The sequence below is a fragment of the Theropithecus gelada genome, chromosome 19 (assembly GCF_003255815.1).
Source record: "Theropithecus gelada isolate Dixy chromosome 19, Tgel_1.0, whole genome shotgun sequence".
Lineage (NCBI taxonomy): Eukaryota > Metazoa > Chordata > Mammalia > Primates > Cercopithecidae > Theropithecus > Theropithecus gelada.
In genome coordinates this window covers 41,068,029-41,094,895 of record NC_037687.1, presented here as the reverse complement: position 1 = coordinate 41,094,895, position 26,867 = coordinate 41,068,029, and the positions used below count along the sequence as shown (strand labels likewise).

Genomic DNA, 26,867 nt, shown 5'->3' with positions numbered 1-26,867 from the left:
CAATAAATGCCACTAAATCAAAATGTCACAGCTAAAATAGTTGTGTCAGCTAGGCGCGGTGGCTCATGCCTGTAATCCCAACATTTTGGGAGGCGGAGGTAGGTGGATCACTTGAGGTCAGGAGTTCAAAACGAGCCTGGCCAACAAGGCGAAACCTGTCTCTACTAAAAATACAAAAATTAGCCGGGCGTGGTGGCAGGAGCCTGTAATCCCAGCTACTCAGGAGGCTGAGGCAGCAGAATCACTTGAACCCGGGAGGCAGAGGTTGCAGTGAGCCAAGATTGCGCCACTGCACTCCAGCCTGGGTGACAGAGCGAGACTCTGCCTCAAAATGAATAAATAAATAAATACATAAATAAATAAAATAGTTGCTGTCTCTTTTTAAAAATGATGTGTTATAATCATGGCAACTAGCATAATTTAGTATTTCATATTAATTTTTAAAATATTAATATTAATTTTCACAGGTGTGAGCCACCATGCCCAGCCCCGACATCATCTTTATTCCTACTGCAGAAAGAATGAAGTTGTGGAGACAGACTTTACAAAGACCAAGCTGTGTTTTTCTCCAGGTGGTTCTGAGTTGCATTAATAGTTCACTGAGGCCCGGTGCTTGAACCCAGGAGGCAGAGGTTGCAGCGAGCTGAGATCACACCACTCACTGCACTTCAGCCTAGGTGACAGAGCGACTCTGTCTCAAAAATAAATAAATAATTCCCTGAGGTTTATAAACAAGTCTACCAGCCTGCCTGGCATGGATGTGATGCTCACCAGAGTTTAGTTCCCTGGAGTTCTTCTTAGGAGGAGTTCTTGGTTCCCACTCTTCTTAGGAGTGTGTTCCCACTGGCAAAAGGAGGATCTCTGGGGCTGGGGGTGAACCCCTCGCCCAACAAAGACAGCCAGACTTCACCAAGGAGCAGAGATGTTCAAGAAACATACTGAATGAGCCCTCAGCTATACCACACGAACCATATAAAATGCTTGTGTGGGGCCCTGGTGTGGTGGCTCACACCTGTAATCCCAGCACTTTGGGAGGCTGAGGTGGGAGGATCGCTTGAGCCTAGGAGTCCAAGACCAGCCTGGGCAACCTGGCGAAACCCCATCTCTACAAAAAAAAAAAATACAAAAAAGTTAGTCAGGCATAGTGTCACGTAGCTGTAGTCCCAGCTACTTGGGAGCTGAGGGGGAAGGATCACTGAGCCTGGGAGGTTGAGGCTGTGGTGAGTCGTGAAGGGGCCACTATATTCCAGCCCAGGTGATAGAATGAGACCCTGTCTCAAAAAAAAAAAAAAAAAAAAGTTTGTGGCTGGGCAGGATGGCTTATGCCTGCAATCTCAGAACTTTGGGAGACCAAGGCAGTCGGATCACCTGAGGTCAAGAGTTCGAGACCAGCCTGGCCATTGTGGTGAAGCCCTATCTCTACTAAAAATACAAAATTAGGTGTGGTGGTATGCTCCTATAGTCCCAGCTACTTGGGAGGCTGGTGGGAGAATTGCCTGAACCCAGCAGGTAGAAGTTGTGGTAAGCCACTGCACTCTAGGTTGGGCAACAAGAGTGAAACTGTCTCAAAAAAAAAAAAAAAAAAAAAAAGGAAAGAGGAAAGAAACACAAAAAGTGGCTCAACAGTCAAAGACAGGTTTATTTTGGAGAATAAGCCTGAGAGGGGCTTCTGGAGGATTTTTTTGTTGTTGTTGTTGTTGTTTTTTGGGAAAGGTTGAAAAGTACCCACTGCAAGGTTGAATGCCAACTACTGGCTGGGTCATAATAGGACAAGTAGGGCCTGGTACTGCCTGCTTCCAGAGTTTTTGGGAGAGTGTGTATTTGAAGGAAGGTTACTGGCTATCAGAGTGACCAGGGAATGCTACTGGTATTCAGCTACCCAAAGAGACCCAGGATGCTATGGCAGACTGTATTTTTCTTTCTTTTTTTTTTTTTTTTTGAGACGGAGTCTCGCTCTGTCTCCCAGGCTGGAGTGCAGTGGCCGGATCTCAGCTCACTGCAAGCTCCGCCTCCCGGGTCCACGCCATTCTCCTGCCTCAGCCTCCCGAGTAGCTGGGACTACAGGCGCCCGCCACCTCACCCGGCTAGTTTTTTTTGTATTTTTTTAGTAGAGACAGGGTTTCACTGTGTTAGCCAGGATGGTCTCGATCTCCTGACCTCATGATCCACCCGTCTCGGCCTCCCAAAGTGCTGGGATTACAGGCTTGAGCCACCGCGCCCAGCCCAGACTGTATTTTTCAAAAGTGGCTATGATAACATTTCCTATCTGACATGCTCTTTAAGTTCACCACTGCTGATGAAGCTGTGGGGTCCACATTGCTCCCCTGGGCACGTGCGGGCCTTTGCAACTGCCTCAACTTTCAGAGCACTGCAGAAGTGGATTTCATTCTCTCTCTGTCTCTCTCTTTAAGAGACAAAGTCTCACTCTGTCGCCTGATTGGAGTGTAGTGGTGTGATTATGGCTCACTGAAGCCTCGAACTCCTGGGCTCAAGCGATCCTTCCAACTCAGCCTCCTGAGTAGATGGGACTGCAGACACATGCCACCATGCCCAGCTAAGTTTGTTTATATATATATATATATATATATATTTTTTTTTTCCTAGAAATGAGGGGTCTCCCTATGTTGCCCAGGCTGGTCTCCTCCTGGGCTCAAGTGATCCTGTCGCCTTGGCCTCCCAAAGTGCTGGGATTACAGGTATAAGCCACTGTGCCAGGCCTGCTAGGGATTTCTGAGGCTGGATCATAAAAGAGTATGCAGCCTCTGCTTGACTGTCTTTCTTTTCTTTCTTTCTTTTTTTTTTTTGAGATGGAGTCTTCCTCTGTTGCCCAGGCTGGAGTGCAGTGGCCCAATCTCAGCCCACTGCAATCTCTGCCTCCTGGGTTCAAGCGATTGTCTTGCCTCAGCCTCCTGAGTAGCTGGGATTACAGGCGCATGCCACCATGCCTGGCTAAGTTTTGTATTATTATTATTTTTTCAGTAGAGACGGGATTTCACCATGTTGGCCAGGCTGGTCTCGAACTCCTGACCTTGTGATTCGCCCCCCTCGGCCTCCCAAAGTGCTGGGATTCATTAGGCTGTGCAATTTGTGCACTTTCTATAAAAGGTTTGCTAAAAATGGGCTGGGTACCATGGCTCACATGTGTCATCCCAGCACTTTGGGAGGCTGAGGTGGGAGGATGGCTTGAACCCAGGGGTTCGAGACCAGCGTGGGCAACATAGTGAAACCCCATCTCTACAAAAAACAAACATTAAAAAATTAGCTGGACCTGGTGGTGTGCACTTGCAGTCCCAGATACTAGGGAGGCTGAGGTGAGAGGATTACTTGTGGCCAGGAGTTCGAGGGTACAGTGAGCTATGATTGCACTACTGCATTCCAGCCTGGGTGACAGAGTGAGACTGTCTCCAAAAACAAAAACAAAACACCACCACCACCACCAAAACAGAACACATACCCAAAACCCTCAACGTTTGCAAAAAATGATGAAAACAAGAAAAACAGATATGGTAGTCCATGGAAAGGAACAAAAAAATGTCCAAAAACTTTGCTCAAAGTCATCAAACGAAAGATGTGACTAGTTTAAAATAGAAGAATCTGTGAAAATGATTAAGCGTTAGCTTATAAGTATTTCCTCAGCAGATTCTCAAATTGTATAGTTTTTTTGAGGCCGAGACCTTTTTATACTGACTGGAAAATTCTGCACAAAAAATACCTCTGTGAATCATGATACCAGTTTGTTTTTGGTTTGTCCAGAGTATACTTTTGCCAGAGTATTTTTTTTTTTTTTTTTTGAGACGGAGTCTCGCTCAGTCGCCCAGGCTGGAGTGCAGTGGCCGGATCTCGGCTCACTGCAAGCTCCGCCTCCCGGGTTCACGCCACTCTCCTGCCTCAGCCTCCCGAGTAGCTGGGACTACAGGAGCCTGCCACCACGCCCGGCTAGTTTTTTGTATCTTTTAGTAGAGACGGGGTTTCATCGTGTTAGCCAGGATGGTCTCGATCTCCTGACCTCGTGATCCGCCCGTCTCGGCCTCCCAAAGTGCTGGGATTACAGGCTTGAGCCACCGCGCCCGGCCAGCCAGAGTATATTTCTAATAATCCATTCTTCTTCTTCTTTTTTTTTATGGCTCTGGGGACTGGGATCAGCTATGTGGTCCTCACTCAGGGAACTTGTGCCTTTGCCATCAGATGGATGGGGCTGGGTCATCTGAGGTTTCTTCCATCCTAGTCTGGCAGCTGAAGTGAGGAAACCTGAATAGCTGGCGCTCCTTAGACATTGCTTTCTATTTTCACCTGGCCTGTCCAGCTACTTTCAGAAAGAAACCAAATAATATCTTTTTTTTTTTTTTTTTTGAGACAGAGTCTTGCTTTGTTGCCTAGGCTGCAGTGCAGTGGCACGATCTCAGCTTACTGTAACCTCTGCCTCCCAGGTTCAAGGGATTCTCCTGCATCAGCCTCCTGAGTAGCTGGGATTACAGGTGTGCATCACCACGCCTGGTTAAGCTTTGTATCTTTAGTAGAGACAGGGTTTCACCACGTTGGCCAGGCTGGTCTCGAAGTCCTGACCTCAGGTGATCCACCCAACTCGGCTTCCCAAAATGCTGGGATTACAGGTGTTAGCCACCGCCCCCAGCCGATATGGAACATTTCTATTGCCCCAAAAGGTTTATCCCTTCCCAGCCAACCTCCCCACTCCCAACCAACGGCAACAACTATTCTGTTTTTATTTATTTATTTTTTCGTTTTTGTTTTTGGTTTTTTAGAGTATTGCTCTGTCGTCCAGGCTGGAGTGCAGTGGTGCGATTTTGGCTCACTGCAACCTCCACCTCCCAGGTTCAAGAGATTTTTCTACTTCAGCTTCCGGAGTAGCTGGGATTACAGGCACGCACTACCAAGCCCGGCTAATTTCTGTATTTTTAGTAGAGACAGGGTTTCACTATGTTGGCCAGGCTGGTCTTGAACTCCTGAGCTCAATTGATCCGCCTGCCTCAGCCTCCCAAACCTACTGGGATTACAGGTGTGAGGCACCTCGCCTGGCTGCTTTCTGTTATTATAAATTCAATTTTTCTTTTCTTTTTTTTTTTTTTTTTTGAGACGGAGTCTCGCTCTGTCGCCCAGGCTGGAGTGCAGTGGCCGGATCTCAGCTCACTGCAAGCTCCGCCTCCCAGGTTCACGCCATTCTCCGGCCTCAGCCTCCCGAGTAGCTGGGACTACAGGCGCCCGCCACATCGCCCGGCTAGTTTTTTGTATTTTTTTTAGTAGAGATGGGGTTTCACCGTGTTAGCCAGGATGGTCTCGATCTCCTGACCTCGTGATCCGCCCGTCTCGGCCTCCCAAAGTGCTGGGATTACAGGCTTGAGCCACCGCGCCCGGCCTCAATTTTTCTTTTCTATAATTTCACGTAAATGGAATCATATAGTGTGTCGGCTATCAATCTATGACCTCATTGTTCTAAGCTGCGAAACTGGAGTTTGGTTCTAACCCACCCAGGGACGCTGTTAAAAAGAAAAAAAAAGCGCTGGGAACAGTGGCTCACGCCTGCACTCCAGCCTGGATAAGAGCGGAACTCCGTCTCAAAAAAAAAATGAAAAAAAAAAATAAAATAAAATAAAAAATAAATAAAAAGAATTGGAGTTTGGCCCTTTAAATCTTCTTCCTTTGCTGACTGACATGATGCTACATTTTTTTCAGTAGAGGGCGCTGGAGAGACGTAGGAGGAAAGGGTTTGGCTTCCAGTTTCCAGACTTGGCTCTTGCAGCGCAGTTACTCCCTCAGCGAGCACGCTTCTCCAGCCTCTGACTCCTACATGCGTGCGGTTTCTTTAGTGTCAGGAAGTTTCTCTGGCACATGGCTCCTGAAATATGGCAGTCAGCAGCACCCACCTCAGCTGAGACACTTCCCTGTCAGCTGCTTTCCCCACCATCTTACTGGATGGATTTCTGCCGTATTCTACTGGTGCCGCACCACAGGGATGCCTTTGTCCTTCGGTGAGCCATGGCAAACCTACTCCAGCAAGGTCGGGGTCACAGCCTGGGGCTCTCTTAGACTTAGGAGGAGTGGCTGCTCCTTGTATCTGCTATTTCTTTCTTTTTTCTTTTTTTTTTTTTTTTGAGATGGAGTCTCTCTCTGTCACCCAGGCTAGACTGCAGTGGCACGATCTCGGCTCACCACAACCTCTGCCTCCTGGGTTCAAGCGATTCTCCTGCCTCAGCCTCCTGAGTAGCTGGAACTACAGGCGCCCACCACCACGCCCAGCCAATTTTTTTTGTATTTTCAGTAGAGACGGGGTTTCACCATGTTGGCCGGGATGGTCTCGATCTCTTGACCTCGTGATCCACCCGCCTCGGCCTCCCAAAGTCCTGGGATTACAAGTGTGAGCCACTGTGCCCGGTCTATTTCTACATTTGTTAGTATTCTCTTTATTTCTTAGTAACCAGTTCCTCTTACTCTAATCCCCTATTATAGTTAACAATTCTGTATATTAAACAATTGCTGTTCAAATTACTGTGTGGTTTGTCTTCTGGTTGGATTCTGATACACACAGTATGTGTCTCCTTGTGAAGAAGGCATCTGGGCCAGGCGCAGTGGCTCATGCCTGTAATATTCTTTGAGTTGTAGGCATGGCTTAGGGTTATTTGTCCTCTCCTTTAACATAATGCAACATAACATAATGTAACATAACATAATGTGATTCATTCGTATATATATGTATTTTTTTGAGGCAGGGTCTCACTCTGTTGCCCAGGCTAGAGGGCAGTGGCGCCATCATAGCTCACTGCCGCCATGACCTCCCAGGCTCAAGCAATCCTCCCATCTCAGCCTCCAGAGTAGCTGGGACCACAGGTGCACCCCACCATGCCTGGCTAATTTTTAATTTATTTTGAGACAGGGTCTTGCTATGTTGCCCAGGCTAGCCTTGAACTCCTGGGCTCAGCAATCTTCCCAGCTTGGTTTCCCAAATTGCTGGGATTACAGGCATGAGCCACCGCACCTGGCCCATCCACTTGTTGTGTATAAACCAGTAGTCGATTCCTTTTTGTTGCTGAGTAATGGTCCACTGAATGCATAATCCACAACCTGTTTATCCACTCAGTATGATGGACATTTGGGTTGTTTCCAGCTTAGGGGTATTATGAATAAAGCTGCTATGAATATTCATGTACAAGTGTTTGAAGTGTTTGTGTGGACATATGTTTTCATTGCTTTTTTTTTTTTTTTTTTTTTTGAGACAGAGTCGTGCTCTGTCACCCAGGCTGGAGTGCAGTGGTGCAATCTCGGCTCACTGCAACATCCGCCTCCTGAGTTCAAGCCAGTTCTCCTGCCTCAGCCTCCCAAGTAGCTGGGATTACAGGCACATGCCGCCATGCATGGCCAATTTTTTGTATTTTAGTAGAGATGGGGTTTCACCGTGTTGCCCAGGCTGGTCTCAAACTCCTGAGCTCAGGCAATCCGCCCACCTCAGCCTCCCAAAGTTCTAGGATTACAAGCGTGAGGCACCACGCCTAGCCTTATTTATTTTTTTTTTTTCGAGACAGACTCTCACTCTGTTGCCCAGGCGAGGCTAGAGTGCAGTCTCGCGATCTTGGCTCACTGCAACCTCTGCCTCCCGGGTTCAAGCGATTCTCCTGCCTCAGCCTCCCAAGTAGCTGGGATTACAGGTGTGCGCCATCACGCCTGGCTAATTTTTGTATTTTTAGTAGGAGACGGGGTTTCACCAAGTTGGCCAGGCTGGTCTTGAACACCTGACCTTAAGTGATCTGCCTGCCGTGGCCTCCCAAAGTGCTGGGATTACAGGCATGAGTCATCGCGCCCAGCCGTTTTCATTGCTCTTGAGTAGATACTTAGGAGTAGAATTTTTGGATCACATGGCAGGTGTATATTTAACGTTACAAGAAAATGCCCGCAGTTCCAGCATGACTGTACCATCTGCATTCCCAAAAATTCTGTATGCATTGCAGTTGCCAGCACCTGGTATTGGTACTATCAATCTTTTAAAAAGTTTACACAGAATGGTTTCCTTTTCATTCCTTCAGATACTTTCCTCTACCCAATTCCCTTATTAATTTGTTTGTTTGTTTGTTTGAGATGGAGTCTCACTCTGTCACCCAGGCTGAAGTGCAGCGGCATGATCTCGGCTCACTGCAACCTCCGCCTCCTGGGTTCAAGCAATTCTTCTGCCTCAGCCTCCTGTCCCTTATTAATTTTTAACTCTTTTGGCCAGGGACGGTGGCTCATGCCTGTAATCCCAACATTTTGGGAGAATGAGGCAGGGGGATTGCTTGAGGCCAGGAGTTCCAGACCAGCCTGGGCAACACAGCAAGACCTCCATCTCTACAAAATATAAAATTAACCAGACATGGTTGCAAGCACCTGTAGTCCCAGCTACTTGGGAAGCTGAGGTGGGAGGATTGCTTGAACTCAGGAGGTGGAGGCTGTAGTGAACGGTGATAACACCACTGTGCTCCAGCCTGGGTGACAGAGTGAGAACCCATTTCAAAGAAAAAAAGAAAAGAAGAAAAAAATTGCATGCAGCCCCTGGGAAGCTGCTGGTGTTACTGAGTAAAGCCCTCCCCATCTGGCATCCGGGAGTGAGCTCCGAGCACAAAGACTGTTTTCCTCCCTGCTAAAATGAACAAGTGCTGCCTACAGAACACAGAGTTCACAGTCATCCATTCAACTTGACCAAGAGGCCAGTGGGAAACGAGTGTATTTATAACAGCCCCAAATCTCATACCACTGACTTAAAAACAAGCAAACCAAAAATCACAATCAGTCATCCAGCCTCTTGTTTGAAAAAGTGACGGGATAGCAAGGACCATCAGATGTTTAAAAGAACTAGCAGCCTGAAAGAGAAACATTAAATTAACAAGCAGAAGGAAAGTGAACTGACCCCAGAGGAAACAGAGACAATTCACAGGACCAAAAGAACATGGAGGAAGCCAGCCAGGGCTGGCTTCATGGGCATGCAACCTGTGTGTTCACATGTGGCCCACCCTCTTTTCAGTGCTCCACTGTGGCTATATTGACATGCTTTTTCTTTTCTTTTTTTCTTTTTTGTTTTTTTGAGATAGAGTCTTGCTCTGTCTCCCAGGCTGGAGTGCAGTGGCACAATCTCAGCTCACTGCAACCTCTGCCTCCTGTGTTCAAGTGATTCTCCTGCCTCAGCCTCCTGAGTAGCTGGGACTACAGGCGCCCACCACCACACCTGGCTAATTTTTATATTTTTATTTTTATTTATTTTTATTTTTTTTGAGATGGAGTTTCACTCTTGTTGCCCAGGCTGGAGTGCAATGGCGTGATCTCGGCTCACTGCAACCTCCACCTCCTGGGTTCAAGCGATTCTCCAGCCTCAGCCTCCTGAGTAGCTGGGATTATAGGCATGAACCACCAAGCCAGGCTAATTTTTGTGTTTTTAGTAGAGATGAGGTTTTGCTATGTTGACCAGGTTGATCCCAAACTCCTGACCTCAGGTGATCCACCCGCCTTGGCCTCCCAAAGTGCTTGGATTACAGGCGTGAGCCACCATTCCTGGCCAATTTTTGTATTTTTAGTAGAGATGGGATTTCACTATGTTGGCCAGGCTGGTCTTGAACTCCTGACTTCAGGCAATCTGCCCGCCTCAGCCTCTCAAAGTGCTGGAATTACAGGCATGAACTGTGGCTCCCAGCCTCAACATTCTTTTCATTTATTTATTTATATATTTATTTTTTGAGATGGAGTCTTACTCTGTCACCCAGGTAGGAGTGCAGTGGCATGATCTTGGCTCACTGCAACCTCCACTTCTGGGTTCAAGCAATTCTCCTGTCTCAGCCTTCCGAGTAGCTGGGACTACCAGAGCACGCTACCACGCCTGGCTAATTTTTGTATTTTTAGTTGAGACGGGGTTTCACCATGTTGGTCAGGCTGGTCTCGAACTCCTGACCCCAGGTGATCCACCCACCTCAGCTTCCCAAAGTGCTGGGATTACAGGTGTGAGCCACCACACCTGGCCAACATTCTTTTAAATTAAAATTTTGTGTGTATGTGTGTGTGGAGATGGGGTCTCACTATGTTGCCCAGGTTGGTCTCCAACTCCTGGCCTCAAATGATTCTCCCGTCTCAGCCTCCCAAAGTGCTAGGATTACAGGCCTCAGCCACTGAGCCTGGCCTCAACATTCTTAATTATTTCTGAACAAGTGGCCTTGCCTTTTCATTTTGCAATCGGCCATGCAAATTATGTAGCTAGTCCTGGGAACACTTAGATTTGCAAAGATGTTCTAAACAGAGTAAGAACAGGATACTATAAAAGGAAGAATGTCTACAAGAAGAAAAAGAAATTCAAAGAAAAGGATTGGATGAGTTACTAACAGAAAAACACTTCTTTCAAAAGGGAAAAATTAAAGCTATGAGAAACTCTAGGAAAAACATAAAACTGTATCCGTGTTACAGCTATTTGATAAAGTTCACAAAAAAGGAATCCTTTTGACCTGGAGGCTAGGGGCATTCTCTTTACATTGGATTTACTTATGGGTTTTCTTGGGAAAAGGACTCTTTTCAACAAAATGGTGCTGGAACAACTGGAAATCTATACGCAAAAAGATGAATTTAGACCATTACCTCATACCAGAATCAACTCAAAATTAATCATACATCTAAATTTAAGAGTTAAAACTATAAAACTTTGAGAAGAAAACAGGAGAAAATCTCATGATCTTGCGTTAAGCAGAGATTTTTTAGATCCAACACCAAAAACTATGATTCATAAAAGAAAAAATGGATAAATTAGACATTATCATAAGTTAAAACTTTTGTACTTGCACATTATAGATCTGATAAAGCGCTTGTGTACAGAATATATAAAGCACTCATAAAATTCAATGAGATAAACCAGTTAAAAAATGGACAAAAGGCTGCGCACAGTGGCTTATGCCTGTAATCCCAGCATTTTGAGAGGCTGAGGCAAGTGGATCACCTGAGGTCAGGAGTTCAAGACCAGCCTGGCCAACATGGTAAAATCCTGTCTCTACTAAAAACACAAAAATTAGCCGGGCATGGTGGTGGGCGCCTGTAATCCCAGATACTCGGGAGGCTGAGGCAGGAGAATCACTTTAACTTGGGAGGTGGAGGTTGCAGTGAGCCAAGACTGCACCGCTGCACTCTAACCTGGGCAACAGAGCAAGACTCTCTCTCCAAAAAAAAAAGAAAAAGTTGAACATGGCTGGGTGCAGTGGCTCATGTCTGTAATCTCAGCACTTTGGGAGGTCAAGGTAGGAGGATCGCCTGAGTCCAGGAGTTCCGGGCTGCAGTGAGCTACGAATGCGCCACCACACTCCGGCTTGGGAGACAGAATAAGACCCTGTCTCTAATAAATAAATAAATAAATAAATAAAAATTTAAAAACAGTTAAACATAAACTTACATGAGACCAGACCCAGCAATTCTACAACTAGATTACCCAAGAGAAATGAAAACATACCTCCTACCTCCATGCAAACTCTCGTATGCTAATGTTCATAGCAGCATTATACATTTGGAAATACTTCAAATGTCTATCAGCTGATGAATGGATAAATGTGCCATATCCACAAAATAGAATATTGTGAAGCAATAAAAAAGAATAAACACGCTATAGCATGAATAAACCCCAAAGCAACATGCTACATGAAAGAGGCCAGACGCAAAAGGCAACATATTATATAATGTGCTTCTATGAAATGACCAGAAAAGACAAATCTATTTGATCATAAAGTAGGTTAGTAGTTGCCCTGGGCTAGGCTGGGAACAGAGTGACTACAAATAGGCACAAGGGATATTTTGGGGCTGATGAAAATGCTTTGTCACAGTGGCGATGGTTGCACAACTCTGTAAAGTCACTAAAAACCACGAAGTTGTCCACTTTAACAGGGCTGAATTTTTCGGTGTGTAAATTACACCTCAAAAAAGCTGATTTAAAAAAACACGGCAAACTTTGCAGTTAAAGCATGTAGGGCTTAAATATGGAAACAGAACAGAATGTAGATGTTTCCCCCTTAACAATGTAAAAGCAAATGTACAGCTGGGTGTGATGGCTCACGCCTGTAATCCCAGCACTTTGGGATTTAGTACTGAGGCGGGATGATCCTTTGAGTCTGTGAGTTCAAGACCAGCCTGGACAACATAGCGAGACCCCCATCTCTACAAAAAAATTAGCAGGGCACGGCGCATGTGTGTGTAGTCCCAGTTGTTTGAGAGGCTGAGGTGGGAGGATTGCTTGAGCCCAGAAGTCAAGGCTACAGTGAGCCGAGATCCCGCCACTGCATTCCAGCCTGGGTGACAGAGTGAGATACCGTCTCCAAAAAAAAAAAAAAGAAAGAAAAGAAAAGAAAAGAAAATGAGCAAACGAAACAGTGCAATGTTACTGCAATTCACTAAAAATACTATCAAAGAGAACTCCCATACATTCCTGGTGGAATCCATTTGGAATCACCTTGGAAACCGCTGGACTTTTTTTTTTTTTGAGACTGAGTCTCACTCTATGGCCCAGGCTGGAGTGCAGTGGCACGATCTCAACTCACTGCAACCTCTGCCTTCTGGGTTCAAGTGATTCTTGTGCCTCAGACTCCCAAGTAGCTGGGATTACAGGCGCCTGCCACCACGCCCGGCTAATTTTTGTATTTTTAGTAGAGTCAGGGTTTCACCATATTGGCCAGGCTGGTCTCCCTGAGCTTGGCCGGGCGCGGTGGCTCAAGCCTGTAATCCCAGCACTTTGGGAGGCCGAGACGGGTGGATCACGAGGTCAGGAGATCGAGACCATCCTGGTGAACACAGTGAAACCCCGTCTCTACTAAAACTACAAAAAACTAGCTGGGCGAGGTGGCGGGCGCCTGTAGTCCCAGCTACTCGGGAGGCTGAGGCAGGAGAATGGCGTGAACCCGGGAGGCGGAGCTTGCAGTGAGCTGAGATCCGGCCACTGCACTCCAGCCTGGGCGACAGAGCAAGACTCCATCTCAAAAAAAAAAAAAAAAACAAAAAAAACAAACAAACTCCTGAGCTCAAGTGATCCGCCTCAGCCTCCCGAAGTGCTGGGATTACAGGCATGAGCCACTGTGCCTGGCCCATTGGACATTTGAAGTAAAAATGAAAATGTGCCTGCCCCACGGCCCAGCAACTCCACCCCAGAGCCAGAAAACACATACAAGAATATTCATGGCGGTCTTGTTCCTAACAGCTTCAGACTGGAAAAGTCCCAGACGCCCGTCCACTGTAGCACATACAAATAAGTCATTAATAAGATAAGATGGACTACTATATAGCACAATAATACAAATAGTACAAATAGAAGTATTATAAATAATACAAATACAAAATAAGGAATAAGCCACAAGTACCCAGAACATGAATGATTATCAAAAGTAAAAAAAAAAAAATTTTTTTGAGATAGGGTCTCACTGTGTTGCCCAGGCTGGAGTACATGGGTGCAATCATAGCTCGTTGCAGCCTCCAACTCCTGGACTAAATTGATCCTCCTGCCTCAGCCTCCTCTGGAGCTGGGACCACAGGCACACACCACCACGCCTGGCTAATTTTTGTATTTTTAGTAGAGATGGGGTTTCACCATGTTGGCCAGGCTGGTCTTGAACTCCTGACCTCAAATGATCTGCCCACCTCAGCCTCCCAAAGTGCTGGGATTATAGGCATGAGCCGCCACGCCTGGTCCTTTCTTTGTGTGTGAGAATGTCCCCTCTGCAAGATGGGAAATATGCAGGTCCACATCTGTCATCCACAATCTACATGTTTAAAAGCTCAGAAAACCACAAGTTTTTCCCGGACCCATTTGGTGGCAGGAGCTGACTCAAGCTGTCATGAGGTTTTGTATAGTCTTTAGTTACTCCCCTGAGAATGAACGTGCATTTCACTGAAGGCCTATTAGTGTTTGATTACACAAATGCTCCTCAGCCCTACTAGGGGACTTACGTAACATACCAAATAGGCTCCGTACGACTTGCTTACTATTCAAAGTCTAGGCTGGGCATGGTGGCTCACGCTTATAATCCCAGCACTTTGGGAGGTTGAGGCAGGCAGATCACTTGGTCAGGAATTCAAGACCAGCCTGGTCAACATAGTGAAACCCCGTCTCTACTAAAATATGAAAATTAGCTGTGCGTGGTGGTGCGTGCCTATAATCACAGTTACTTGGGAGGCTGAGGCAGGAGAATGGCTTGAATCCAGGAGGTGGAGGTGGCAGTCAGCCAAGATTGCACTACTTCACTCCAGCCTGGGTGACAAAGGAGAGTCTGTCTTCAAAAAAAAAATTTAAAAAAAAAATCAAAGTCTAGATTCCCAAATGCTTGTGGCCCAAGAGTTTTGGATCAGAGATGATGGACCTCTAATAATCCCTGCCCCTCACAGTTGTAGGGAAATTTCATGAGATCAGGGCCTGGCCCTCGACAAATGTTTGCTGCCACTGTGAAGAGTTACTATGATTAGCAGCAAATGCCCAGCTATGGGATTGGAGGAGTTCACGTGGGCACCTCCATATGCTCCCATCAGAGACTAGAAGAATGTGGGATAAGGGCAGACGTGCTTAGGAAAAAACAAGGCGAAATACAGTAGGACAAAAACTGAACCTCTGGCACGATCGTTCGATGAATTTGCAAAAGGAAAAACAAAATACAAAGTTCCAAATCTATCCCTAGAAAAATGAGTGGTGACTGGGTGCGGTGGCTCACGCCTGTAATCCCAGCACTTTGGGAGGCCAAGGCAGGAGGATGGTTTGAGCCCAAGAGTTTGAGACCAGCCTGGGTAACACAGTGAGACTCCTGTCTCTACAAACAAAATTTAACAATTAGCCAGGCATGGTGGTGTGTGCTTGTGGTCCCAGCTACTCGGGAGGCTGAGGTGGGAGGATCACTTGAGCCCAGGAAGTTGAGGTTGCAGTGAGCCAAGACTGCACCACTGCACTCCAGTCTGGGTGAGAATGAAACCCTGTCTCAATTAAAAAACAAAAAGAAGAAAAGAGAAAGAAAGGGCTCAGCTGCAGCAGTTAACAGTGTCAGTCATAGGTGAACAGGCTATAATAGTTAAGGAAATACCTTCACAAAATACTAACAGCTACTGTTAACTGAGCACTTATGTTGCTCTAGGCATGTGGGAATTGCTTTACAAAATCTCACAGAAGCCTCAAACCACCCCATGGAGTAGGCACATGGGGAAACTGAGGCTTGGAGGATGAAAGCAACATGCCCAAGGTCACCCAGCAAAGAAGCAACAGAGCCACGTCAAAAGACAAAATTACAACAAATTTAGTTATAGATCTGATGGGTTTTTATTCAAGATTCCTGAATGGGGCAGCCTCCATTCTACAAAACAGACTGAGACCCCCACTGGGTAGTAAGAGAATGGTGGGTTTTGTAAGGTGGGACCAAGGGAAAAGAATAATAGAAAAAAAGAAAAAAAAACCAAAAAACAAAAAAACTGAGCCAGGCACAGTGGCTCACTCACTCTTGTTATCCCCAGCACTTTGGGAGGCCAAGGCAGGTGGATCACCTGAGGTCAGGAGTTCGAGACCAGCCTGGCCAACATAGTGAAACCCCATCTCCACTAAAAATACAAAAATTTGCCGGGTGTGGTGGCGCACACCTGTAATCCCAGTTACTCAGGAGGCTGAGGCAGGAGAATTGCTTGAACCCAGGAGGTCAAGGCTGCAGTGAGCTGTGATTGTGCCACTGCACTGCAGCCTGGGCGACAGAGTGAGACCCCATTTCAAAGAAAAAAAAAAAAAAACCTGCTGGGGGGTATACAGGACTCCATAGTCTGTGCTACTGTATACATGTCTTCTGTCTCTTTCTTTGTTTCAAAATCATCTTACTTTATTTTCTCTCAATTTTTACTATGAAATTTCATTATAGCCGGGCGCGGTGGCTCAAGCCTGTAATCTCAGCACTTTGGGAGGCCGAGATGGGCAGATCATGAGGTCAGGAGATCAAGACCATCCTGGCTAACACGGTGAAACCCTGTCTCTACTAAAAAAATACAAAAAAAAACTAGCCGGGCGTGGTGGCGGGCGCCTATAGTCCCAGCTACTCGGGAGGCTGAGGCAGCAGAACGGCGTAAACCTGGGAGGCGGAGCTTGCAGTGAGCTGAGATCCGGCCACTGCGCTCCAGCCTGGGCGACAAGAGCAAGACTCCATCTCAAAAAAAAAACCAAAAAAAAAGAAATTTCATTATACAGACAAGTTGAAAGAGTAATCAAATGAACATTGCTATACGCTCCACATTTTGCCTCTCTTTTTTTTGGACAGTGTTTCACTCTTGTCACCCAGGCTGGTGTGTAATGGTGTGATCTTGGCTCACTGCAACCTCCACCTCCCGGGTTCAAGCGATTCTCCCGCCTTAGCCTCCGGAGTAGCTGGGATTACAGGTACCTGCCATCATGCCCTGCTAAATTTTTATTTTTGTAGAGGCAGGGTTTCACTCTGTTGGCCAGGCTGGTCTCGAACTCCTCGGCCTCCCAAAGTGCTGGGATTACAGGCGTAAGTCACCGCACCTGGCGGCCTTGATGAACTACTCTTCAGTACTTCCTAATGAATCTCTTAAGATTAAGGGCAACCTGGCCAGGTGTGGTGGCTCACGCTTGTAATTCCAGCACTTTGGGAGGCCAAGGCTGGTGGATCACGAGGTCAGGAGTTCGAGACCAGGCTGACCAATATGGTGAAACCCCATCTCTACTAAAATTACAAAAAAAATTAGCTGGGCGTGGTGGCACATGCCTGTAATCCCAGCTACTCAGGAGGCTGAGGCAGGAGAATCGCTTGAACCCAGGAGGTGGAGGTTGCAGTGAGCCGAGATTGTGCCACTGCACTCTAGCCTGGGCGACAGAATGAGATTCCGTCTCAAAAATCCATTCTGAGGCCGGGCGCGGTGGCTCACGCCTGTAATCCTAGCACTTTTGGAGGCCGAGACGGGCAGATCACAAGGTCAGGAGATCGAGACCATCCTGGCTAACACGGTGAAACCCCGTCTCTACTAAAAATACAAAAAGTAGCCAGGTGCGGTGGTGGGCGCCTGTAGTCCCAGCTACATGGGAGGCTGAGGCAGGAGAATGGCATGAACCCAGGAGACGGAGCTTGCAGTGAGCTGAAATCCGGCCACTGCACTCCAGCCTGGGCGACAGAGCAAGACTCCATCTCCAAAAAAAAAAAAAAAAAAAAATCCATTCTGCCGTCAACACCCACTCCGTGAACAATTTCCCCTACTGTCTCTAGCAGGTCTTCTGTGGTTGCTTCCTCCTAACAAGATCCCCATGGGGGCTCAAACACCATTGGGGGTGGCAGGTTTCATCTCTTTTAATCTAAAACACTTCGTTTTCCATTTTTCTAAAAGAGATTCTATTACTTTTATTATAGAAAAAAATTAAGGCAAGCTTTTCTATCTGATTTGTAAGCCGTATGTAGAACTTGATTGGAATTGAAGAAATTAATATTTACATAAATACAAAAATGTTATTTTAAAAATTTATCTTTTTGTCTGGGCGCCGGTGGCTCACACGTGTAATCCCAGGACTTTTGATGGCCAAGATGAGTGGATGGCTTGAGCCCAGGAGTTCGAGACCAGCCTGGGTAACATGGCAAAACCGTATCCACAAAAAATACACAAAGTAGTGGGGTTTGGGGGCATGTACCTGTAGCCCCAGTTACTCAGGAGGCTGAGGTGGGAGGATCTCTTGAGCCCAGGAGGTCGAGGCTGCAGTGAGCCATGATTAAGACACGGCACTCCAGCCTGGGCAACACAGTTTTGATTTGATTTGATTTGACTGAGATGGGGTCTCAAATACATATATATATGTGTGTATGTGTGTGTGTGTGTGTGTATATATATATATTTTTTGAGACAGAGTCTCGCTCTTATCACCCAGGCTGGAGTGCAAACGGCGCAATCTTGGCTCACTGCAACCTCCACCTCCAGGGTTCAAGCGATTCTCCTTCCTCAGCCTCCTGAGTAGCTGGGATTACAGGCACCCACCACCATGCCAGGCTAATTTTTGAACTTTTAGTAGAGATGGGGTTTCATCTTGGCCAGGCTAGTCTTTAACTAGTCTTTAACTCCTGACCTCAGGTGATCTCCTGGCCTCGGCCTCCCAAAGTGCTGGGATTACAGGCGTGAGCCACCGCGCCGGCGCCCGGCCAAAAAATGTATTTTTAAAAAAGAAGTTCCTTAGCCAAGACTTATAAAAAGAGAGTCATGGCCGGGCGCGGTGGCTCAAGCCTGTAATCCCAGCACTTTGGGAGGCCGAGACGGGTGGATCACGAGGTCAGGAGATTGAGACCATCCTGGCTAACACGGTGAAACCCCGTCTCTACTAAAAAATACAAAAAACTAGCCGGGCGCGGTGGCGGGCGCCTGTAGTCCCAGCTACTCGGGAGGCTGAGGCAGGAGAATGGCGTAAACCCGGGAGGCGGAGCTTGCAGTGAGCTGAAATCCGGCCACTGCACTCCAGCCCGGGCGACAGAGCAAGACTGCGTCTCAAAAAAAAAAAAAAAAAAAAAAGAGAGAGAGTCAACGGATACTAGGTATATTTAATGGAACAATAAATTCAAGTTAAAAAACTATTTTATGTTAGAAAAGTAGCCAATAGAGAAGCCAAAAGTAATGTCCTGACTACACAGGGAGGTGATTATATAGGGAGGAGGAAAACCATGGAGATGATTAAAGTTGTCTGCTATTTTTAGCAAGGGATCCATGGACGCGTCGTCTAAAAGTTGATGAAATAAGAAATAACAATCCAAAAATCTGCTTTAAAGATTTGGAAATAGATACCAAAGGAATAAAAGGTGGAAAACGTTAAAAACAAGGCACCAGCGATCACGAGTTACTTTTTGCCATTTTTGAAAAGCAATGTAGTTACAAAAAAATGTATCTGGCCGACAGGGGTTGGGGGCGGTGGTGAGGGAGAGGCTGTTGTTTAAAGGCGGGTTGTTTTCCATGCAAAGCTCTGTCCTGTCCTACGTGTCTGAGTGTCGTGTATTACTGGAACATTTTTTAAAAAGTATTATTTATTTTACAACTAGACTCCCGTAATATTTGTCTTTCAAAATATGGAGTAAATAGACGCTGTCTAAAGTCGAAGAGACAGTATACAGAGCTTTAGAACATACCGCTGAACATTGCAAAAGTAACTTGGCAGAACAAAATTTAAATTGAGAGTTGGGGCCATAGCGAAACACATAATGTGCCCAAGTAGCTAAATCAAGAAACCGCCCTCCGAGGCTTCTGATTCACAGATTCTGCGAAGGGACTGACGGCCAGAAGACAGAAAATCAAGCAACGGTAAAAAGCGGCCAGGCCTTCCCCGGGCTGTTGCGCCCACGTGTTGGTTTGCAGCGTTTGGCAGGGGTTTTAGATGGTAGCCTCCAGGGACGCGCGCCAGGGGTGGAGAGGCCTGGGCGTTCGAACACCCACGTTCAAAGCAAAGCCCTTCCAGATTTGGGACTTTCTAACGTGCATCTGTATAACTTTGGGTTTAAAGGAGCCTCGGGCCGAGGGAGGGCCCGGGGAAGGGACGCTGCGGGTTATGGGACTCTCAGGGACCCGCCCCTCCGGGTAGGGCCTGGCGCGGGAATCCTTCCCGGAGCGCCCCAGCTGTGGGCGAGAATGGGACTGACGTTTGGGTCCCGACCCGGGTCCCCTACCTGTCCCGGCGCTCACCTGGCGGGCTGCTCGGAGGCTGCAGCGGAGGGCTAAGCTCCTTTTCTCCCTTTGCTCTGGGAGGCAGTCGGGGGCCTCCCGTGATCGGCGTGGCCTAGGGAGCCCCGGGACCCGCGGTCTAGGCAGTCGGTCCTCTCCCGGGGCGTGGCGGCTGCAGCCCGGCGCCGGGGGCGGTGACTCTGAGATCCCGCGGGCGGGTGCGGGAGGCCGCCCCTCCTCCGGCGGCTGGGCCGGGCGGGAGCGAGGGCGGGCCGGGGAGCTGGGAGGGCTGCGTGCGGCAAGCGGGAGGCCCAGTTGCCGCGGAGGGACTGGTCCTAGCTCCCCACCCCCATTCAAATTCCGTTTCCTTCTGGTTCTGGCCTGCTTGCGGCCGTCTCCACCCCTCACATGTATGGGATCCTGCCCAGGTCCACGGTTGGTAAACCGCTTAGCTGTGATCCCGACCCAGGGCCTGATTCGAAACACTTGGATCAAAGTCCCTGGTCACAGGGATTTTCTTGTATTTACGTTGCTTCCCAGGGCTAGATTCTCATAGCCCGGGCCTGATCTTAAATTAACTCCCTTCAGCACACACACTTTCTGTGGCAATGACAAACCTGCACCCTCCCACCTTAGGACTCCCCCGTCCTCCCCATCCCCACCAGCTATAGACAACTGAATTAATCCGGCTGGGGCCACCACCCATTTTCTCCCTTTACCTCTGCCCTTGGGTCTTTGCAGTCCCTTCTGATGGCCCTAGATTGCAGCAGGGACCTCAAGGTGACTGATCTCAGACACCCCAGAGCTAGTTTTCTGGAAGCCAGGCCTTGCCCACGCTGGTAAATCATTCTCCAGACCCACTGGCTCGTATCTGCCACTGTGCTACATGCTTTACATGCATGACCTCCTCATGGACGCCTCTCCTGAGAAACTGAAGTCCAGAGATATCTGGTCTATTGCACGTAGTCCAAGTCGCTAGCTTGGAGGGGTCACACAGCCAGAGAGCCTGGAAAGGCCCCTGAGGTTTCTAGCCAAGGCCCCTTCCCCTGGAAACCTCAGCCAGGCCCCACAGCGCCATCGTGAGGACGGCGTGAGACTCTGCATGTGTAGCGCGGAGCACAGTGCTGGGCTCAGAGCCAACGCTAATTTGACTACTATTGTATTATTTGTACCAACCGCCTTTGAAAGCATTTTCTGCCGTGAGTTGTAAAATTACTGTATTATTGGTAGAGTTTTTAGCACAGATCCACACTCAGTTTCTTATGTGAAAGGCGTAGGCCTAGTTCGTTTTGCATTCCGGATGTTGGGGGTTTTATTTATTTTATTTTATTTTTTTGAGACGGAATCTCGCTCTTTTGCCCACGCTGGAGTGCAGTGGCTCGATCTCGGCTCACTGCAATCTTCGCCTCTCGGGTTCAAGCAATTCTCCTGCCTCAGCCTCCCGAGTAGCTGTGATTACAGGTGCCCACCACCACGCCCAGCTAATTTTTGTATTTTTTAGAAGAGATGGGGTTTCGCCATGTTGGCCAGGCTGGTCTCGAACTCCTGACCTTAGGTGATCCACCCGCCTCGACCTCCCAAATTGCTGGGATTACAGGCGTGAACCACCACGCCCGGTCTTATTTTATTTATTTTTTATTTATCTGGTTTTTTTGAGACGGGGTCTCGCTCAGTCACCCAGGCTGGAGTGCAGTGGCTCGAACGTAACTCACTGCAAGTCTGAATTCCTAGGTTCAAGGGATCGTCCTGCCTCAGACTCCTGAGTAGCTGGGATTCCAGGCATGAGCCAGGCCTGGATTTTAAAATACAGTTCAGATATCCATACAGAGTTCTGCAACATCCCCCCGGGTTGGGGGCAGTACTCCAAAGTGCATGATATTTCTGCTTCAACGTCTGTGTGGAGGCCGGGAGCAGTGGCTCACACCTGTAATCCCAGCACTTTGGGAGGCCGAGGTTGGTGAGTCACTTGAGGTCAGGAGTTTGAGACCAGCCTGGCCAACATGGTGAAACACTGTCTCTACTAAAAATACAAAAATTAGCCAGGTATGTGGTGCGCGCCTGTGGTCCCAGCTACTCAGGAGGCTGAGGCAGAATTGCTTGAACCTGGGAGTCAGAGGTTGTGGTGAGCTGAGATCTTGTGTCACTGCATCCAGCCTGGGTGACAGAGCGAGACTCTGTCTCAAAAATAAATAAATAAATCAATAAATAAAAAATAAAAGCTGTGTGGAGAGAAATACGCACTCAGTGGAAGAGACGGTATAAATAGCCTAATGTGGGTGCAGGCAGGTCTCACTATTTGAAGAGGTGGGGGCCTAATTTATCAAGAAACCGTAGGTTTGCAGATAAGAGATTTTAGCGCTGGCGCTGGGATGATTTTTAAAATCAATACTGTTATTAAGTGACTGCTGTGATGCAGCCTACATACTTTTACAGGCACGAAACAATTTACTTCTACAGATAGTATCTGTTTATTACAGATAAATTAGAAGAAGCACAGGGGGTCTGAAGTTAAATAATTTGGATAATCAAAGGATGCGAAAGGATTGGTAAGAGATTGCTGGGGAGTAGTCCAAAACTATCACCCAATAGACGCCTTATTCATTACAAAGGGGAAAAAAATGTACCTATTCAGTGGGGTGGGGGAACTCTGGAAAGCAACTTCTTCTTTTTTTTTTTTTTTTTTGAGACGGAGTCTTGCTCTGTCGCCTAGGCTGGAGTGCAGTGGCACAATCTTGGCTCACTGCAAGCTCCACCTCCCGGGTTCAAGTGATTCTCCTGCCTCAGTTTCCCGAGTAGCTGGGACTACAGGCACCCGCCACCACGCCTGGCTAATTTTTTGTATTTTTGTGGAGACAGCGTTTCACCGTGTTAGCCAGGATGGTGTCGATCTCCTGACCTTGTGATCTGCCCACCTCGGCCTCCCAAAGTGCTGGGATTACAGGCGTGAGCCACCGTGCCTGTGCCCAGCTGAAAGCAACTTCTTAACCGAGTGATAGAACAGTATCCCAATAATGGGACATTGTGATGTCAATGTCTCGTGATGTGACACAAAATTGCCTACATAATTTTTTTTTTTTTTTTTTGAGACAGAGTATCTCTCTGACACCCAGGCTAGAGTGCAGTACTGTAATCACAGCTCACTGCATCCTCGACCTCCCAGGCTCAAGTGATCCTCCCACCTCAGCCTCCCTAGTAGCTGGAACTACAGGTGTGCACCACCCCATCTGGCAAGTTTTTGTACTTTTTGGAGAGATGGGGTTTCACCAAGCTGCCCAGGTTCTATATGGAATTCTTATTTTTAAAAAGTGTTAGGCCTAATTTTGTTTTTTGAGATGGAGTCCCAATCTATAGCCTAGGCTGGAGTGCAGTGGTATGATCTCAGCTCACTGCAACCTCTGCCTCCCAGTTTCAAAGGATTCTCCTGCCTCAGCCTCTTAAGTAGCTGAGATTACAGGTGCACACCACCATGCCTGGCTAACTTTTTGTATTTTTAATAGAGATGGGGTTTAGCCATGTTGGTTTGGCTGGTCTCAAACTCCTGACCTTGGGTGATCCACCTGCCTTGGCCTCCTGAAGTGCTGGGATTACAGGTGTGAGCCACCTCACCTGGCCTGACCTAAACTTTGAACCTAAATTTAATAATGAGGAAATAGGCCGGACCTGGTGACTCATGCTTGTAATCCCAGCACTTTGGGAGGTTGAAGCGGGAGGATCATTTGATCCCAGGAGCTTGAGACCAGCCTGGGTCACATAGCGAGTCCCTATTTCTAAAAAAAAAAAAAAAAAAAAACTAGCCACGTGTGGTGGTACACACCTATAGTCCCAGCTATTAATACTTGTGAGGCTGACATGGGAGAATTGCTCAAGCCCAGGAGGTCGAGGTTACACTGAGCTATGATTGCACCACTGCACTCCAGCCTGGGCAACAGAGCAAGACCCTGTTTCAAAAACAAAAACAAACAAACGAACAAAAAGGCAAATCATCATGCATTGAGAATGGGGGCTATCCCCAAGATAATTGGCCAGGACTTTTGAGAAAGTCAGTGTATGAATAATCACAAAAGAGACCAAAGAGATTTTCACAACCAAGTACAGTAGTTGCACCTTGATTGGGTCCTGAATTAGCTGTTGACTTTGGGTTCCATTGCTGGGTGCTGATTTTTCTCTTCCTATTTGGTCAGACTTGCTTGTCTCTTGACTTTCCCAAACAAGGGACAAGCTGGTGTTTGTAGGTGATAGGGGTGCACTTCCTATTCTAAATATCAGACAATTTTCCCGCCATCTCAGGCCTGCATTAGAGCATGAATGGAGCTTTGTGTCTCGGGCTGGGGGGCTTGATGACAGGCTGGTCTCACTTGTGGGCAGAGAAGTGTCCAAGAACCCCACTTCCAGCTTCCCCTCCCCTCTGCCCCAAGTGCCAGGGTAGGACTGGCTGCTTTTTTTTTTTTTTTTCCATCTCAGATGCCAGCATCTGCTGTAGTTACCACCTCAAGCTGTCAGAGTTGGATCTCTTTAGGGAACCACCCTTCAGTTCTTGTTTTTCCTACACATGAATGTTGGGTGGCCTGTTCACTGGGGAGGAGGGTGAGAAGAGGGCACAGGAGGCTCAGACAGACAGACTGTCATCTGAGCCCATCTTCTCTGCCTTTTTTTTTTTTTTTCTTTGAGACACGGTCTCGCTCTGCCACCCAGGCTGGAGTGCAGTGGTGTGATCTCAGCTCACTGCAGCCTTGACCTCCCAGTTCAAGCAATTTTCCTGCCTCAGCCACCTGAGTAGCTGGGACCATAGCACTGTATTTTTTTTTGAGATGGGGTTTTGCCCTGTTGCCCAGGCTGGTCTCGAATTTCTGGGCCCAAGAGATCCTTCTGCTTCAACCTCCCAAAGTGCTGGGATTATAGGTGTGTGCCATCACACCCGGCCATTTAATACATTTTGATGCTCTTTCCATATCACTACATAGGGAGCTTCCTTATTTTATTTTAATTAATTAATTTTATTGTTTCTTATTATTTTTGAGACAGAGTCTTGCTCTGTTGTCCAGGCTACAGTGCAGTGACTGGATCTTGGCTCAGTGAAATCTCTGCCTCCCGGGCTCAAGCGATTCTTGTGCCTCAGCCTCCTGAGTAGCTGGGATTACAGGAACGTGCCACCACGCCCGGCTAATTTTTGTATGTTTAGTAGACAGGGGATTTGGCTATGTTGGCCAGGCTGGTCTCGAACTCCTGACCTCAGGTGATCCTCCTGTCTTGGCCTCCCAAAGTGCTGGGATTACAGGCGTGAGCCACCACGCCCGGCCATAAGTAGCCATTTCTTCATGCTGCTCAATTATCTGACATCCAGGGGCTTGCGTATGTAAGGACAAGAGTACTAACTAATCTTTGTTCTTTGATAAAATCATTAAACAGTTGTTCCTCTAAATCTTCCTCCAAACCAGACTTCCCTAATTATTTCAACATTCCTTCCAAAGGCCATCGCTTAAAGCGTTCACAAATCTAATGTCAGATGTTTGCGATTGTTGTAAATACCTTAACAAATAGACAAAGCAATTGTGTGTTATTATAATGATTACAAAGCTAATGCATACTTGTGCTGACACGTGTCACCAGTGTGCTGATACCCATGGATTTGAGCTTGTTTCTTTATTATTGTTATTATTACAAAAAGTGGAATTGTTTATTTTTCATTTATTTATTTATTTTTGAGATAGGGTCTGGCTCTGTTACCCAGTCTGGAGTGCAGTGGCACGATCACAGCTCACTGCAGCCTTGATCTCCTGGGCTCAAGTGATCTTCCCACCTCAGTCCCTCAAGCAGCTGGGACTACAGGAGGCACGCCACCACGCCCGGCTAATTTTTGTATTTTTTGCAGAGATGGGATTTTGCCATGCTGCCCAGGCTGGTCTTGAACTCATGAGTTCAAGCAATCCACCTGCCTCAGCCTCCCAAAATGCTGGCATTACAGGCATGAGCCACTGCACCTGGCCTTGTTTCTTTATTATTGCTATTCTAGCTTTTAGGCTCCTTTCCTGCAGGGAGTGTGATTTGACTCACCCAACGTAAGGAGCCCCGGTTACTGCCTCGGACTTGCTGAGGTTTCGGCTGTAGGTCGGAGCCAGTGTCAGGAAGGCTGATGATTCAGGGCCGGTGGCGAGGCCTGGGGAGCCTCTAGCAGGGCAGCCCACTGAATGTGGTTGTCACTCGAGCCTGTCCACATGCTTGGATCTGAACAGGAAGGGAGGTTTTATTTATGGTCTCGGTCGTGCTTTCCCTCAGAGTCACATTTGTTCCTGGTATCTCCTCACGTGGTGCAGGCTGATGTGCCTACTCTGCAGCTCTTTCTGCTAAGCAAGGCCTGTTTCTACCCAGTTAAATCTAAAGCCTTCCATCACAATAAAACCCCAACTGTCATTCCCGTCAACCATGAAGAACTGAACTAGGAGGCCCTGACACTTGCCAATCTGATGTGTTATCAGATGTTTACACTGGCCAGGCACAGCGGCTCATGCCTGTAATCCTAGTGCTTTGGGAGGCAGCAGGATCACTTGAGACCAGGAGTTCAAGACCGGCCTGTGCAACATAGTGAGACCCCCATCTCTACAAAGCATTGAAAGATTAGCTGGTTATGATGGTGCGTGACTGTGGTTCTAGCTAGTCGGGAGACTGAGGCAGGAGGATCGCCTGAGCCTGGGAGGTAAGGCTGCAGTGAACTGTAATCGTGCCACTGAACTCCAGGCCTGAGTGACAGAGCAAGACCCTGTCTCGAAACAAACAAACAGACCGGGTCAGTGGCTCACGCCTATAATCCCAACACTTTAGGAGGCCAAGGCAGGCAGATTACCTGAGGTCAGGAGTTTCAGACCAGCCTAGCCAACATGGCGAAGCCCTGTCTCTACTAAAAACACAAAAATTAGCCAGATGTGGTGGCGTGTGCCTGCAATCCCAGCTACTAGGAAGGCTGAAGCAGGAGGATCGCTTGAACCTGGAAGGCGGAGGTTGCACTGAGCCAAGATTGTGCTACTGCTAGTCTGGGCAACAGAGCGAGACTCCGTCTCAAAACAAACAAGCAAACAAGCAAACAAAAACAAACAAAGTTTACATCTTTGCCTATCTAAGAAGTGAAAAGAAAACAAAAAGAGGTATTGTCCTGGTATCTTCCTTCGCATGTCTCCTAAGGTGAGGACATTGGTCATCTTTTCATGTGTTTAAGAGCTATTTGCATTGATTTCTCC

General features: G+C 47.5%; 1 protein-coding gene across 2 annotated transcripts in view; it reads right to left on the bottom strand.

The window, feature by feature from the left end:
• The window catches only part of FBXO17 (F-box protein 17), a 34,821-nt gene extending 14,936 nt beyond the window's left edge, over positions 1 to 19,885 (bottom strand). For both annotated transcript variants that reach the window (XM_025367978.1, XM_025367979.1), the window contains exon 1: positions 19,660 to 19,885. The gene's annotated coding sequence lies outside the window, so the exon portion shown is untranslated. The remainder of the gene's footprint in view (positions 1 to 19,659) is intronic.
• Between the last annotated feature and the right edge of the window lie 6,982 nt (positions 19,886 to 26,867).